Source organism: Anas platyrhynchos, chromosome 10 (assembly GCF_047663525.1).
Source record: "Anas platyrhynchos isolate ZD024472 breed Pekin duck chromosome 10, IASCAAS_PekinDuck_T2T, whole genome shotgun sequence".
Taxonomy (NCBI): Eukaryota; Metazoa; Chordata; class Aves; order Anseriformes; family Anatidae; genus Anas; species Anas platyrhynchos.
Genome location: NC_092596.1, coordinates 18,326,020 through 18,343,737, shown reverse-complemented (window position 1 = coordinate 18,343,737; position 17,718 = coordinate 18,326,020). Strand labels below are relative to the sequence as shown.

Below are 17,718 nucleotides of genomic sequence, written 5' to 3'. Positions count from 1 at the left end.
TTAATACAAAAAGTTTCCTATTTCATCCATGCTCAGAAAAGAGACCTCTTCCTTTATGTGCTAGATAGTGAGTCAAGGCAGATGGGAATTATTCTGAGCTTGGAGAAAACAAAGAAGCACAAATTAATGGATTACTGGCAGAAAGGCAGTTTAAAGCACTTTGCCAAAGCACAGTTTAGTTCTACACTTATTGTTCATACATATTTTTTTCTGTGTTTCTCTTTAGATCAAAAATACATGACCAAGCAAAAACGCACATCTATCTTGTGTATAGGCTGGAGTGGGCATTAAAATAAACAAACAAACAAACAAACAAGTAAAATAAAAGCAGACAAAGAAAGAAAAAAAAAGAACAGTTTAAAATGACTGGTGCAATCATTTGCACTCAGTACACAGAAAGCTTGCCAGCTTGATCTCATCCCACAAGTTCTGTGTGGGTATATATGCAGCTGTACCTCTGTCAAACATATATACACCAATATACTACCGTTTTATATGAGGAAATGCACATTAGTTGCAGAGGGTCCTCACAGCCTTAGGCATCCTGGCCAGAATCATTGTTTTATCAGAGTAAGTTTTGCCTTTGGCTTCAAAAGCGGCAGGGTTTCACTCGATTCCTTTCCAGCATTAAAACATAAAACCTGTAACTATACTTTCTCTGCCTAGGACTGTATTTCCACCACTTATGTGAGAAGTCTGGAAGTGGTTTAACTATGCAAATTAATCATGCATAAACAATTTCAGATATGATACCAATATTATTTCAGTCATAATTTGGCAAGATGATGGAGGCAGGAGCCCAAACTGTACTTGTGTTTGAATGTTGTTGATTCCTTTGTAACCCTTAACTCTCAAAACCTCAGTTTTATGTCCCTTGGGAACAGAGCCTCCCTGTGTTTAAGGGATTAGAAACAGAAGATGAGGAGATGTAGGTTCAGTTCTTGTTATATGACTTTCAACTGCTTTCTTAACTTCCCGCCACCTATTTTTTTCCCTTGTGTAAAATTAGGATAATGACATTTCTTCATATGACAGCAGCTTAATGCATTTATGTCTAAAATACTTAGGTGAAGGTGCCATAGATTGCAGAGATTATTGTTTATTATCACAACTGTTATTACTGATATTTCTGAGAGTTTCACTCAGGTATGTAAGGGCAAAATATTATGAACATTTTGCCTTATTTTGAACTTAACACCAATTTTATTCTGAACTAATTCCTTTGAATAGAATTGTTTCTGAACTACATCAACTGGGGACCAGCTGCTGACCCCAAGTGTTTAAAAACTACAGATAATCATGGATGAAAAGAGACAAAAATACATTTTATCTAAGAAGTATCTACGGTTGTGATAGAGTCTGAAATTAAAGTATAATCCAGAGAGAGGGGGGAGAGAGAGTATTCTTTAATTAAAATCAGCTACCTCAAAAGATGGATATTCTCAGGAGTGAAATTTGCACTGTGCTGAAGGCTTTCCACTTAAACCCTTGATGATGCAAGGAAAAAGTATTCTCAAGGAGAAATATTGGCATTAGCTGATAGCCACTTGCCACTGCACAATACAGCAAAATTTGCAGAGGAAAAATATGTGGACAATAGAACGGAAACATGAACAAAATAGGAAGCTATCTGAAACACAAACCCATGATTATCCAGCAACAAATGAATAGTTTGGCAGGGAAAGAGACATAAGATAGGGACTCAGAGATAGAGAAAGAAAAATTAAACCAGAAGTAGCAGAGATCAATGAAAACAATCAGTACTTTCTGCCAGAAGATATGTTAAAAAGACTGAAACTGAGGTTTTAGATAACTTGTTCAAAATGATGCATTGTCCCACCCACCATCTCCATAGCAATTAATGGTCCTAGCCAAGGACAAATTATGGTTAAAAGAGTGGAGATTTTATGGACTCCCAGTGACAGGCCATAGGTGAAAGGCACGATATCCATTTGGGATAGTTCTGGGGCTCATAGTGATAATGCCTTCCTCACCTTTGGAGACAGATTGCTTCTGGCAACATAGGAACAACAGAGCACACACTTGAGGGGAGTACTCTGACGAGTATTTCATAGCGAATCTTGTTCTGTTCCCATTTTAGTTACCATCACAGATGGCTTCCTGCAATACAAAGAAGGCTCCTGGCAAGGCAGTTTGCTGGATAACATTCGAATTGGATGTGATGGAAGTATAACCTTACAGAAACACTCATTCACCAGCATTTATTTCATTGTGTTCAGTAGCTACTTTTGCACTGGCACTGCTTTCCTCATTCTGCACTCACATACTAATTTCTCTTGCATGAATCTTTTCTAACAGTTGTCTGCAACTGGGTGGTCTCTGTGAGAAGTGGTAATGCTGCAGTTAGCGAGGAAAAATGTTGTTATATATATATTATTTTTTATTTTATTTTTTTCTGGTTGAGTGGAGGAGCTGCTGCAATGGGATCAGGGGCTCTCTGGCTATGTCTGCAGGAGGCATGGGCAGTGGTGTGGGCAGCAGCAGAGGACCCTCCCTGTGCTCTGGGCACCTTATTGCTAGGGAGAGGATGCACACAGCTTAATTTTCTATAAATCCCTTGCATTTATGCTGTGTGGGATGCAAATGTTTTTCTAGAAAGAGCCTAAAATCAAATTGTTTGTATAATATTGGCCACACAATATTGCAGCTAAGTAGAATGAGATGCATAGCAGGGGACTTCTTAATGCATCAGATTTGAAAATATATGTAAGTCTTGGCCTAGTCCAGGTTCCCAAAAAGTCATTGTGGATTCAGGATGAGTTGCAGTTCAAGCAGAGGGGCTGGCCAGTCATTAAAGTACTTCATTCAGGTACTCTGGCTCCTTCTCCCAGACCTTTGAAGGTATTTTAATATCCATAGCACTTTAAGTGTCTTTACCAAACTTGTCATTAGTTACCAGCATCTCTTGAAAGGAAAAAAGAATTTGTGGCAGTAAAAGAGCATGGCCTTCCTGGTGATATTTTCTTACATTGGAAACTGGTGTATGATAATGAGCTGAGTTGCAAGTCTCGGAGTTACAGTTTTTCATAGCAGCTCTCATCACTCCTCGTTTGCCCAGTTCTGCCGGTCTTGCTTGCACAGATACCATAGTCCTGTGGAGCACCCTTGAGCATGCAAGATGGCTGTTTCATGGAGAAGATAAGTTCTGAAAGTCCAGTGATGGTTGTACATGCTGGCGAGCAATATTCACATATTAACAGATTTCCACTTAAACTGGCAAATAGGAATGTCTATGTTAGAAATGCTGTGTGAAAGCTAAGGCAACAAAAGTCAAAATGTGCATATGAGAATATGTGGTACACACAGTATATGTCACAATGTTTACCATCACTTCAAAACATGCACCCACCCACAGTTCTTCACTAGCAGTATCCTGGAACTTCTCCAATTGGGATTAGCTATATGCAGCAAAAGTCAATTAAAATCAGCCATTATTGTACAGATCATGAGATCCATAGTGCAAGATACCATGCTCATCCCAGATGCTCATTAATAGCAGTGTGTTGCAAACAAGTCCGGGACAATTGCATGGGTTTTGTATAGTTTTCTGATTGCCTTATTTGCTCAGTTAGCATACAACATTTTCAAATGGGTTGGATTAAAATTTTTAGCAAATAGCAAATTCCCCAGAAACACAGTCTGTTGCATCCTGGAACTAGTGCAAATGTAGGTCAGAGTCAGTAAATTGGTTTAGCTAATGAAAACAGAGAGGGGCAGAAAGATTTGGGGAAAGAGGAATTACGTCCACCTTGCTTGCTGGAGGAAGACCTGTTAGTGCTAGCTCACTCAGCTTCTTTTAACAAGGGGCCTGCTGCTGTACAAGACATGGTGACTCATATCTGCATCATATTTGTCCTACATTTTTAGTTTGTACAGCAACCACCTGCTAAAAGAGTGGTGTGCTTGTTTGGGCTCCCTCAATCTCTTGTGAAGCTCTTCCATGTAGTTAAGAAAATGTGATTTTTATGGGAGGTAAGGTGTGTAGGCTTGTGTACAGGAGCTCACATAACTCTACTACTCTAAGAGTCCAGTTCATGCCACACTTTTATTTAAAATGGTATTTACTGGCCCAGTTCAGAGTAACCTGCACAAAAATGTCCTTGAGCTGAGATCATTCTCCAGTGTGGGTGGAGACTTTGGTCCTTCAGGGAGAGCCAAACACAAGCATGTATCTCACAGCCCCCTGGTAAGGGCTCACCAGAATTACAGACCAGCAGTGATTCTAGCCCATGGAAGATCACAAACAGCTTTTGTATTGAAAATAATAATAATAATAATAATAATAATAATAATAATAATAATAATAATAATAATAACAACATGAAACAAAGGTATTTGTTTTAGAAAAAGTTTTCCCCAACCATACATGTACACATGACACTCATTTTTAGGGCTTATTTATAAAAAACAATAATAATCTGTAATAAGCACAATTTTATTTACAATTAGCAGGAATAAGTTGCTTGCTTTAATGCCAATGCTAGTAGCAATGGAAGTGTACTTCTTTTTTTCTTCTTATACTGCCTTTTTACATTTAGTTTCAAGGTGAGATCAGTATCTGGAACCATGATGCAATTTATGCTGTTATCATTTCATGAACTTCAGCAAATCTGCTCCTGATAATGTATTATAATAATACTGATGATCAGAACTGGATTTGAAAATTCATGAAGACTGACGTCAACTGCCACTGTCTGACCAGATCAGAAAATGAAAACAACGGTTACTGGCATCTATTGTCAGAGGAGCTCCAACTCAATTTTGCGCACAGGTATGGACTGTAAAAATTACGTGCCTACTCGTTTCATATACACACTAAATTTCTGAAGATTTTGAGGCTTATATCCTGATCTCTGTTATATTTCTTCCCTTTTGATTGTTCCAGCAGTACCCCTTTAAAAGAAGCTTCCCTACTTTAAAGCCAAATGCACTCCTCCCTGCTGTGATGGATTCCTTCTTTTTCCTTCCTAATTGGAGCCATTTCATCAGATCGAATTTTGACAAAGATAGTAATTGTCATCCAATTTTAAGGCAATGACAAGATCAATATGAATTCTCAAATGACAAGTATTATTACTGGCCGAACACAAAGAAACAAAGAAAATGAAAAATCCATGTTCTAGAGATCAAAACAGTTTGATGCACAAGCTTGCCTTGATCCACGTGTGTGTGAATCCTGTTGACAACAATAGACACTGTGCATGTGGATGGATGGGGTAGAACAGATGGCCTTTGCCAGTCAAATAGCGAATGAAAACGAGCACCCAGTGCTTTAGTACATTGCAGTTTCAGTAATGTGGGAGTCAATTAACTTACCACCAAATAGGCTTGCGGGGAAAATTACCCACAGCCCCATCTCAGAGAATTCTGCTTCTCCTTAGCATTTTGTACTCCTTCAGCTTCCTGAATATCAGAAGTAAATACTCAAGAAAATCCCAGTTCTTTAAGGTGAATATATTCAATATATATTTATGGAGGCAGAAGTACTTGTTTATTTTTATAACATTGTTTACGTGAGATGATTTGATTAGTTAATGGCCCAAAGAGTTCAGATAGGACTCAGTTAAGGATCTAAAATGTGCTGCAGCATCTTTAGATATTTTCCCACGGTAGTGGTTTTGGGACAGATTCTGGCATTTATGCATAATTGTTGCCAGATACTGTCATTTTATTTACCCTGGAACAAGAAACTTCTCCAAGGCATTTGACCCTCAGAGCTCAGCTCTTGTTCCACATTTTCTACTCAGTGTGCATTCAAGTTACCTCCGTAGGGCTGCTATACATGCATTCATCTCTCTAGTAAACCAGACCTTCTGCTTTCCCACCCCCAAAACATTAAATCAAAGGAAATAGACACTTTTCTTTTCTTTTGCAGTATTTATATTCAAAATACAGTTTAACTGGGGAAAGGGATTTTGGCAAAATAATACATGACTGTCGTACTAATTGGCAGCTGCAATGATAACAACCATGACAAGTTTTAACTCTGTCCAGTTCAACCCAGCCAAGTCATTAAAGGTTTCCAAGCAGAGGATTGTGTTATGAAGCCTAATAGACGCTGGTAGCTACATCGGCATCCCTGAATTGCTAAACAGATTTTTAACCACCATATGCAGGTTCAGTAGGATTTTGATCCATGGAGGAAGGTCTTAGCCAAGCACTGAAAAGATGTTCGTTAGCCTCCAAAATATAAATAAAATATTTACAAAGAGAATAATTGACTTTTGATGTTTACTTCAGGCTATGGTTAAGCAGGCAGTGTCTGTACTAAGCAATGCAGTGACCACCTGCCACAAATGCTGTGATATTTGACAGATCCCTTTCTGCCAAGAACTATAATTCCTATTTAAATCTAAATAGAGGAGCCATGAATGCAGATTTCTCATCACAAAGACGCTGATGTTAATCCCCAGTACAGAAAAATAAGAAAAGCCAGAACGTTTTATTGGATTTTATATGGAAGATAATTAAACAGTATTTCTTCTTTACTTGTTATACAGCATACCATCAACATTCCTGCTGAAATTTGTTTATAAAAAAAAAAAAAAAAAGCCAGAAACTTTTATTCCATTTATATGTAAAAAAAAAAAAAAATTAACAATTTGTATATTTGCACTTACATTAGAATAACAAAAAGCAGGTAAACAAAAATGACCAAAGAATGATACAAACAAATAGGAAAAAAAAATTAGGAAGATGCAACACTGTTCTATAGTTTTATATTCTAAGCATGCCAACAAAATAAATGTTTATGTGCATGTGTATGTATCATATATATTCAAGTACCAAGCAGTACTGAAAAGCTAATCTCCCAGAAGTTAGGAAATGCTAGAATTACATGTTCTTGCACACCTTTCATTTGGCCTTTTTGCTTGTATACACACAGACGTATGCTATTTTTTTCACATACACATCACACAAAATGGTGCAGTGTAGGCAGAAAATTGGCTGGCAGTATGATGTAATCTCTGAAAGAGCTGCTTTGCAGAAGCCTGTTTCTTTTTTGCCCACAACCCAGTTTGGTATTTTGGATGTACCCAAGGAAGTTATCTTAGCATGTTTCCCAGCAGGTGGGTGCTGCCAATCTGAGTCTGTAAGAGAGTGTGTCTAAGTGTGCATTTAAAGCGGGCTTATTAATAGAGGGGAGGCGGGGGGCGGGGGGAGCTGTATCCAAGGTTGCATCCTCGGCATTTAAAAATGTTTCAGTTCAGCCTGTGCTGCCATTTACTGCATTATGTGATGCATGTGGATTTTCCAAACAAAAGATGTTTATGAGGAGAGTATATTTTAAGATCCTTTTCATGACTCCACAGACCCCTCTCCAAGCAGATGGCCTGACAGTTGCAAGAAAACTATTCAGAAGCCAAAAGTAGCATTTAAAATTCTTTTAAAAAGACGGTTTGTTCTCCATACACATCTACAGTGTAAGCAGGGACTAACTCCGCAGCAGCATCTTCCAGCATATTCCAGCTCCGACAGCACAAGCGGAAGACTCACAGGCTGTGAGGTGTGCAGCCTCCCACAGCACCAGCAGCACGGCACAGGACTGCCATGTCACCTCAGCACCCCGATCCACTCCCTCTGAGGCTACTTTCAGCGCTGGTTCTTGTGAAGGGGACCATTAAAATCCAGACTCCACTCACTGGTAACTTGGAGTAATACTGGAGGTACAAGAGTTTCTCTTTTACACTCAAATTAGGTTATAGCCACAATGAAAATGTTTACGTAGCATTTACAAGTACATAGAAACAAGCAGGACTAGTGAAGAACTTTCCAAGGACATGAATATATTTAATTCCATTCATTTATAGTCAGCCTTGACTGTTACCTAGCTGTAGTTGAAGTTCATTGGGGAAAATAACCAGCTGAGATCAAAATAACTAAACTTGAGCCACTTGACCATTACTAGGTTTATGCATTCTGGAAGAAATCTGTTGGCAGTGACTTCACAGAGATGCATTTACTGACTCTTTTAATTGCCTGCTACTGAACCTCCTGCTTGAAGGAAGAGCACTCCCATATCATACACTTGATAAATAAATAATACCATCCCTCTGGAGAGAAAAATTCCATTTCTAACTAATCTAATCACAAGGACAAGGACTAACCATCCTTGGGGTTTGGGGCGATTGTTTGTATTTGCTTTTCCTTAGCCTAAGTAACTGAGTCTTATTGTTTGTAACATCTAATTCATTTAGAAATATTTCTGAAAATTTTGCCTAATAGTCTGCAGCAGAGAGTTGCAGAGTTGTTTATAAACTGCACAAATGTTTGCAGAATTTTTCCTTCACCTTTCCATGCATATTTGCTCTTGAGAGAAAACAGAATAAATAGCCTCATCTCTCTGCTTCTGTTATATCATCTTTCACTCTTGTGTTTTGCAAACTAAACAATGCTAGTCTTTTTAATCACCTTTTAGATGGAAGCCTCTTTCCTCATGTGTTTAATCATCTTTTGCTGCACTTTTTTACTGCAGAGGTAACTACATATGAGCATATTCACCCCCAGAGCACTCAGTAAGTCTACTAAAATCAAGTTTTAAGGCTTAGCAGAGGTTTTTGTCTTTGCTCCTCAAACAATCCCTGTTCATCTCATTCTAAAATCACTTTAAGAAACAGAGATCCCCAGTGCAGGTGCAGAGATGTGGAAGTTAAGAAGTGAGGAACAGGACAGAGAGGGCTGGAAGACTTCATCTGGCATTCAGCAGCGTGGCCACCAGTCCTGACTGGCTGCAGAAGTGAAGGCAGAGAGAGACTGGGACTGGGTAAGAAATGGTGAAAAGCCTCAAGAAGCAACACACTCTCCAGGTGGGATTAGCATCCTCATGAGGGTACAGTCATGGCAGTTGTTACTTCTCTTTTGGCCAGACTCTTCTGTCTTCTGTCCTACAGATTTTCTTTCATCGCTTTCTGCATCTGGAATGCTGTGTGTGTTTCAAAGGCTAAAACTTTTGCAGGGAGAAGCCAGTATATTTGTCCTTTAAAGGAAATGGTCAAGGTGTATGCAGATTATCTGAGGATCAAGCTCAAAAATGTTTTATGTTGGATTCCCGTCATCTAATTTTAGCCTTCTGAAGCTTGATCATCTAATTCAAACTTGTTGCTTAATGTTCTCATGCAGTCAGTAGAGAGAGGAGTTGGTTCATCCTGTCATAAAACAGGGGTATGTGATAAGAGGAATGGTTTCCTGCTCTGAAAGTACCTCTCTTTCCTTTGGCAGATTGGAAGATTGCTTAGGTGTTGAGGTAAGTGATTCCCTTTATGGGCTGTAGTGCTGCATAACTAAAAAAATTCAGAAGTATATGCTCACAGTCCAAACAATTTTGGTGTGAGGACAAAAGAGCTCTGGGGCACTGGAGGCTCTTTCAGACTCAGGCTTCCTTACAGGAGTGGCTGGAAAGAGCAAATAGGGGTAGTGCAGTTACCAACCTATTGCAAAATATGCTACACCAATCAGTAATTAGATTTACATTTACACTGGTGGTATATGGTTATTAACATACGTGATATACAAATTGGGGCTTGGGGCTGAGGAGAGGGTGAGACTTTTTTTTTTTCCCCTCAGCTAGTTATAACTTCTCTCTCTAAAGCTCTTAAAAAATAGTTAAGGCACTGAACTTTCCTTTCGGTCTTAAACTTGATTCAAATATATCTTGTCCTTGGAAAGTTCTTTGTTAATCTTGTTTGTATTTTTTTTTAAGTGCTATGCAAACATTTTCATTGTGGATTAATGTGCTATTTCAAAGCAATTGCAGTTGAGATTTTAAGATTGTTGTTAATTCAGAGGAGGAAACTTCTGTTACTATTCCGGTTCTTTGGAAACTATTTCATTCAGTGCCCTTTCTGAAGCTTTGCACTAGAGTGCTAAATGAATACTATAAAAGGCCATATTAAAGAGGATTGTATATAGTTGACCAGGGTTCATACCAGGGACTCGTTTTAGATAGTGTCTTACATTGAAAATACGATTCCTCAATTATAGCTCCTATTGCAAAAATGAAATTACCTTGAATGCTTGGTCTAGTAGGCTTATTTCTGAGAATACAATAGTAAGTGGTCAAATTCCTCCTCACAGTAAAGCATATCTGATTTTTAAAAATGAAATAGAGAGAGAGATGTGAAAAGCAAAGTCAGTCACAGTAGCCATCAGATCAGCAAAAGGACAGCTTACACAAAGACTCTTTCCATTTGAGTAGCCCCAATAATTCCAAGATATTCTGAATGCTTCAAGTAGGAGTGTCTAAACTGCCTAATGTTCTGCCAACTGATTCAAGACACTGCAAAGAGGGTCAGAAGGCCAAAGCGAATATGCAGAAGCTCTTAAACACATTCACACTATTCACAGACAGTAATCAAAGTGATTTGCAAATACATCTTAAAAAAATATAACATCTTCGAGATCACAATCATAAAAAATAATTGATACAATTAGGGGACTGTTGCTGCATTTGGTGTGGCTGCAGCAATTTACATTTAATACATTTTAAAACTTTTTTTTGTTTTGTTATTTTCACAAGTCATAACATACATCTGATGCTTTAGGTGTGACTTCAAAGTGCATTGGATCTGACCGTGTGACTTTTCTTAGGACACACCAGGCCTTGGCCAGACGGCTCTGGCTGGCAATAGTAGCAGGTTCGTCTTGGCATTTATTTTGTTGAGTGCCTACTGCTAATGAATATGCACACAACCTCAAGGCTACCTACTGCGGTGTTCCTAAACAATCTGCTTTTCTAATTCCAGGATTACAGCGCTTAAAGGCACATAAGGATGATGAACATGTGGAAAGGATCTTATGTCCTTACATCCACAGGGAGTTTTGTGCCTCTGTCCTGTTGGCATTAGTCATGTAAACCTCTTGTTCATCTACTTTGGGAAGACTGATTTGTTCAGCCTTTGGTGTTTTCAGCTGTTTTTGATGTGCTAGCTGAACTAACTCAATGATTGCTTGTGTGTATGAGAATTAATTATAAATTTTGACTTTATAAAGCAGTCTCGTGGACTCATGCTTCATTAGTAATCTGATCAGTTAGTCACTGCAATGCAAACTGGCATCATTAGCACTGCAGATACTATAGCCAGAAGGCAGTGGATATTTGTGTGGTACACAAGATGCAGAGTTTCACTAGTTCCTTGCACTGAATTCATAACATCTCCCCCTTACCAGGGTAGCATGTGATGAGATGATAGAGCACAAGACTAGACATTGAGTACCCTACTGAAAACTTGATTTATGACAAAGAATCTGTCACTTTACTTTACTGGGGAAAGCAAACTACGTGGACTGCAGTGGTCTACTTGCTGGGTGTACACCTTGAGACTCCTGTGCACTCACTTTTTCAGAGCCATAATAAAACATTCCAAAAGCTGTTGTTGAAAAGCATAACCCAAAAGTGAAGTATTTATTTTCTTTTTTTTTAACCACTCTCTTTCTTACCTTATGTGTAAAATAATTAAAATGATTCTTAGGAATGCACAAAGCACTTTGAGACCCTGACCCACCACCTGCAGGAATCTTATTGTTTGCTAGAAAAGAATCATTTTTGTTTTCAAAAAAAAAAAAAAGATGACAAAGAAACATTTCTTTCCTGTATGCATTAGTAAAAAGGATTAGACAGGCTGTAATCTTGGTCAGTCTGACTTCTACAATTATGGAAAATTACAAAGATTGATGTTCATTGCAATTTATCTTATTGCATAAATTTGTACAGGATGAATCTTCTCTTTTGAAATACATATTTCCTAAAACTAGCTTATATATAAAGTGATTTCTTTTTCTTTCTTTACCCCATCAGATTGACAATAGACTATGTAGGAAAGTGCTGAAGAACACAAAAAGAAGAAGTTGGAGCAATTCTAATTGTCATGGCAATATCCTAGATTTTTCAAGAAGTTCGGTTCTGTTTAGCTAGTCACTTTAATTTTCCTTCACTAACTTGTCTCCATTCTCTGCCACAATGATAATTCTTTATATGACTGTCAGCCCTTTGCATTGTGACAGCTTAAATTAATGTTTTGATATTTCTCTCTTTGTAAGAATACAACAAAGAAGACAACTGCCAAGGATAGGACAGAAACTGTATGAATGTAAAACAGACGTTGTGCACCAATAAAGCCAGAAGGAATAATTTTCACTTTACTGCCTTGTTAATAAGCTTTTGCAACAACTAATCCTGAAGACCTGGTTCTGTAGTCTTGTGTGGCCCTTCTGCTTCATCTGGATTGCACTGAAGTTCTTTCTGGAGACCTTGGATACTTCTGGAAATACATCAGCCCATTTAGGTCAGGGAGGTTTAATACCTAAAGCAGGCTGATTTAGCCTCTAGTGCTATACTAACAATATGTGTAAGCTTTGGTGGATTAGCCTGTTCTACAATCATAATCATAATAGCACTCATTCACAGATGAAATATTTTGCAAACTAATGTATGCACATCTCATTTTTACATACCACCTCTCTAAATGTTAAGAGGATCAATAATATGAATTCCAAAAGGAAGATGCAGGAGAAGATGGAAGGATTTGGTTTTGCACTTACAAAAGAAGTGGTGGAAAGGAATTACCTTAAGATGTTGTTGAGGTTTACACCATCATTCCTGTTCTTAACATATGCTTTGAATACTCCAACTACATCTGACACTGCTTTAAATTAAGCTTGACTTCAATGAAGATAGTGCTTTTTTCAATATTATTTTTAAAATCCCTTTAAAAAGATCTGAAATATTCAGACTCAGTTTAATGTTTCAGTATAGCTGGGAATTTAGTTACTACCTTCACTCATTTTTATCATTTTTTGTTTTTCTTCTCACACGTTCCTTCAGGACCTGGCCTCACCTGAGAGATGAGGAATTTAAATGAAAGTAGAGCAAAAAAATCAATTAATCCATTCTTTGTGGCAGAAGCCACCAGATGATGCTGTTACTCTTACAGCTTCTTAGCATGTGAGCAAGATTTCAGTTTTTGAAGGAATGCTGCATTGTTATTAGTTTAGTTTTACAGTAATCCTCTGAGAGAAACGAGTAGCAGAGTGTGTTTGCTGTTTTATTCTCTATATTAGGATGCAGTTCTTGGGACAAATCACTTTCCTTGGAGTTAAATTTCAATAGCCAGCTGAGATTTCTGGAAGAAGTAGGAACTTTTACGATGACTACAGCTATCACTGTCACGGAGTTTTGTTTTGTTTTGTTTTCTAAAAAAAAAAAAAAAAAAAATCCTTTTACTTAGGAGAAAGTCCGCATTATTTTCTGTTCCACCAACAAGTAGGTACCAAATCCTACCCAAATTCTGTCACTTTACAGAAAGGAATGATAGCTGTCACAGATGGAGGACACCAAAGAAGCACTGGGTACTCTTACCTCTGTGGATGTGATGGGCCATAAAGGAAGCTGTAAGGAGAGCTTTGTTTGGATCAAAACCATCCTTTTGACCTGTACCTCTCCCTCTTTGATAGAGTGCTGGTCCCAAAATGCTTCAAAGAATAGATCAGAAGTGTGTGAAATACTATTTATCTTAATGGACCACAAGTGCTGAAAGCTAGGGATGAAAAATTTAATATCAGATTTGTCAAATATTTCACTTGCTGATAGGATCATTTTAGCAGAAATGACCAATGGCAGTGTGTATCCATCAAATTGAAGGTTTAATATAAAAAATAAATAACAAAGGAGATAGGGCATTAAGTGGATGATTCATTTATGCATTTTAATTAAAAATCTTGATTGTTTAAATGCAAATGAAGCAAACACAGTAATGCCAGTGCGTTGGCATGCTTAAAATCACAGCAGCAGCAGAGATTTGGTTCAGTTGGGCATAAGGATGATAGCAATCTGAGTGAAACATGTGAGAAAGTTTTGCTGTATCTGCAGAAGATATTGCCATCAGCTGTTCCTTCCTCTGCTTCTACCAGCAGGAACAGCAGTCATCTGAAGAAAATTAGAGCTCATGCTTCAGCCAAGCTGTTAGTGGACAGTGAGTGCTCTGTTAAACTAGGAAGATTTACTGAAGGGCACATGTCAATATTCAAACATCTCTAGATCTGAACAAGGCAAGATTAAACTATTCTGCCTATGCTAGGAGAAGTAGCATACATATACTTCAGATTATCTTTGCCCTTGAATTTCAAAGCTCGACTGCCATTTTATGTAAAATAAGTTCTGTTTACTTTTTATAGATTTTATAAGAAAGAATAAGCCAGCACGTACAGAAATCAAGCAAGCATGTTACAGAGCTAATGCACCCAGGCTTTGCTAAGCCAATTAAGCAATCAAATCAAGGTCACAGCTGAGATGGACTCAATAGATCAATGAGATTGAATGGCCAAAATTAATACCCAAGGAAATTAAATCAAAAGGATAATGCTGGGACTGAATTTGGTTGGTTGGTCTTGGATATTTATGGAAAAGCTGTTTTCCTTTCAGTCTAAAGTTGCAGCCAGAATTTGGCTCAAAGCATGTGTCTGGCCAGCAAAAGGTACAAGTACTCAAAGGATGTTTGTGTTCACCAGGTGTAAGGTCTGTGCTGGTCCTTCCCAAGTGACACGCTGTAAAGCAAAGGGTGATCCTGACCTGTTTTATTTAAGGAGGAGGTATAATATCCATAATGTTGGCAGCAGCTCTGCTTCATTACTTTTTTCTTAAAACCCACTGTTGTAACAAGTTATTAGCCTGCTGTTCTGATTTACTCCTTCTAACACAGAGAAAATCTTTCCATAGAAGTGACACAGATGACAGCCAAATCAAGCAATAACAGCTTTGGGGAAAAAAATAATAAATCCAGAAGAATCTCCCTAATTATATGCAAGATTTGCAGAGTTTGGTGTTTACTTTTAGGGACCTGTATGTAGTGCTGTTTCTCCATTATAGAGTGCAAATATGCAAGTGTGTGTTTGAGATAAGGCAGTATCGTCCTGGTATAATGAAAAAGAAATGAAAGGAAAGAGTTCAAAATGCTTTATTTTTTGGAATCCTTCACTTGTGATATTGACAGAAACCACAGCAAAAGTTTCAGGTTGCATGCAATTTATAGTCAGAAAAGGGAAAAGCTTTATGTCCAGAAGCTGTCCGTGCAGGCTGGAAATGAGCGTTCTTCTTCCCATCAAGGTCTTCACTTCTTTAAGAGTCCTACTCGTGATGATTAGGACCAGATTTTCCTACAGATTATTCTGGAAGAATCTTGAGCCATGTGGCCACCAGGATAAGTGCTCACCATCACTAGCAATACCTGCTAGTCTAGTTGCAGGTTGCGTGGAAAAAAAAAGAGTTGGAGGGCAGGCTATAAAAACCGGTCTTTACTTTCGGGCTTAATGAAAAAATTAAGTGGACACTGCAGTAAAATACTTGAAAAATAAATTATTTCTCTATGAGTCCTTTCATGGTAATTACTTCCTCACCCTACCTTAGGCAACTAATGCAGGTAAATATCCTGCCAAAAGAAAAATGCCTCATTTATTATTCTGTCAGGCTAAATTTCCTTCATAGAGGTTTTTCTTGGTCCAATTGAAACTGTTTGCAAGAAAAATTTTCCCTTGAACATAGGCTGAGCAACCCTAAGTCCAGAGAACTGGTCTGTGAGACGTGGGACTGCTATTCCCCTTCAGCAGGAGGGAAGCCCAGAGTGGGGGGCATGTGGAGCCTCTCCTCCCCTCACCACATGCTTCATCAGCAGGAATTAATTATCGACTCACCAGGTCGCACCAGCCATCTGCCACAAACAGCCACGTCAGGGACACTGGCTGAGATGTGACGGAAGGGCACATATGAGAGTTGGGCTTTTAACTGAAGCTGGGAGAGGGAGAGAAAATGAATTTTTTTGCTGGTTGGCTTGCATATCCCCTTGGATTTGTGAAGCCTGAAGCCTGGTTGCTGACCGTCTGTGCTACAGCTCGGCACAGAGTATGCCAGTGGCTGCTGAAACAACTTGTGTGCACGGCTATCACCCAGCGTGAGGAGCGGGCTGCGGAGCCAGGCCTTCTGTTTTGGCAAAACCCAACAACACTGCTGAATTAAAGACATAATGGAGATTTTTGGCAAAATTGCAACACAGCTGCCCAAGGTCATCTCCAGTGAAAGTAGCTGAGGAGGTTTACACAGAAGATGTTAATTGGATTTTCGTGTTCTCTTTAGAAAGGTTCAGAGCTATCAGATCTCACCATGCGACATGCTGCATGAATATGTCCAATGATATTGTGAGCTGATTATTGTTCAGTCTTAACGGCTTTCCATCTCCGTAACAACGGTATTAGCATTAATATTGTGCCCAAGGCTCTGAATATGGATACTAATGGAACTCAATCAGCTCTTAAAGAACAAAGGATCCCTTTTATATGGCACCCTGTGACAGTCAGAGGATTGGATTAGCAACTTGTCAATCCTTTGTTTTGCAGCTTTTTTTTTTTTTTTGATGCTTTCTGAAATACACGGATAGTATGTAGAATTACATTATCTGAAAAATTAATACAAAACAGTGAAAGCTATGTACTATTCCCTCCTGACCTGATTATTGTCGATTATTTAACTAAGTAGCCAGCATACCCCCTAATTTAAGTACTGAATTCCTACAACACAAAATGCTATCTTTTCTCATAAAAGAAGCCCAAGAAAGAACAAGCTCAATTGCCAATTATGCTTCTTCCATGAAATCTCTTCTATCCCCTTCAGGATAGGTTTGGGTAAAAATATAATTGCAGTGGATAAGGAAGCTTAAGAAAAGACATACACGAAAAAATGCTATGTGTTGGCATCTGATTGATCCATTTGAAAGGAAGAGAAGGAGAATTTGACGAGATGGTAAGGAGCTCATGGTTTGTTTCGAAGGAACCTGGCATTTTTAACCTCTACAGGGTGCTGAGCTATAATTAAGAACGGCAAGTCAGTGAAAAATCTATTTAAACTCCTGACAGCTTTTCTAGATTAGTGTTTTTGACATCTACATTCACTCTAGCAAATCACTAATGTGATTTTTTTTCAAAATTATATTTTTATTAGCTCTCTGCATATAATAACAAAGTGAAAATGATGTTACAGCCTGGACAGGTCTTTAACTCAAAAGCTCAGTACTTGCAGTGTGCTTAATTAGCTGCCTGATTATTGTTTTATTCTGAAAGAAGTTTTGTAAATGTGTTTTCATCTATAAAGCATCTTTAAAGTGAAAGCAACTGTTTGATTCTGTTAGTTGGTGAAAACTATAGCAAGCTCTGGATAACAAAGCACTGTGATTAATTCATGTCAAGATATTCATCTCTGCTTTATTTTTTTTTCCCCAAAATGATTGAATTACTGAATAACAAAGCAAATATTTGGATAAACATTGAGTTACATAAGTCTTTCCCATTAATAATTATTCCACGAGGGAAGAATAAAGCTCAGGCCTTCTAACTTGGATATAGGTACAATATTTTGAAGCACATCAACAGTATTCCTCAAACTGTGAAGATCTTGCAATAACATTTAAGTCAGATGCACTGTGAATGTGTTGGTTTTAATTTGATAGCAAAGAAATACCATCATTAATTAGAATGCTTTCAGATTAGTGTTTGTGTTGCATAATTCAACATTTGCCAAAGTTCAGGAAAGATATGCACTAAGTAGAAATTATTACTTTGATAATGCTGCTACATTTCCTCTCCTTATTTTTAATATGGCTTTTTAATTTGGGTAATGAGTATATATCACTAATCATTTTGAAAGCCTATTACCAACAC

General features: G+C 38.1%; 1 long non-coding RNA gene across 1 annotated transcript in view; it reads left to right on the top strand.

Annotated features, from left to right (window-relative positions):
• Positions 1-11,012, top strand: part of LOC106016319 (uncharacterized) — a 240,814-nt gene extending 229,802 nt beyond the window's left edge. Inside the window, exons 4-6 of the long non-coding RNA XR_005268274.2 lie at positions 2,102-2,188; positions 4,560-4,792; positions 4,910-11,012. This is a non-coding gene — a long non-coding RNA (uncharacterized lncRNA). The remainder of the gene's footprint in view (positions 1-2,101; positions 2,189-4,559; positions 4,793-4,909) is intronic.
• The last annotated feature ends 6,706 nt before the right edge of the window (positions 11,013-17,718 follow it).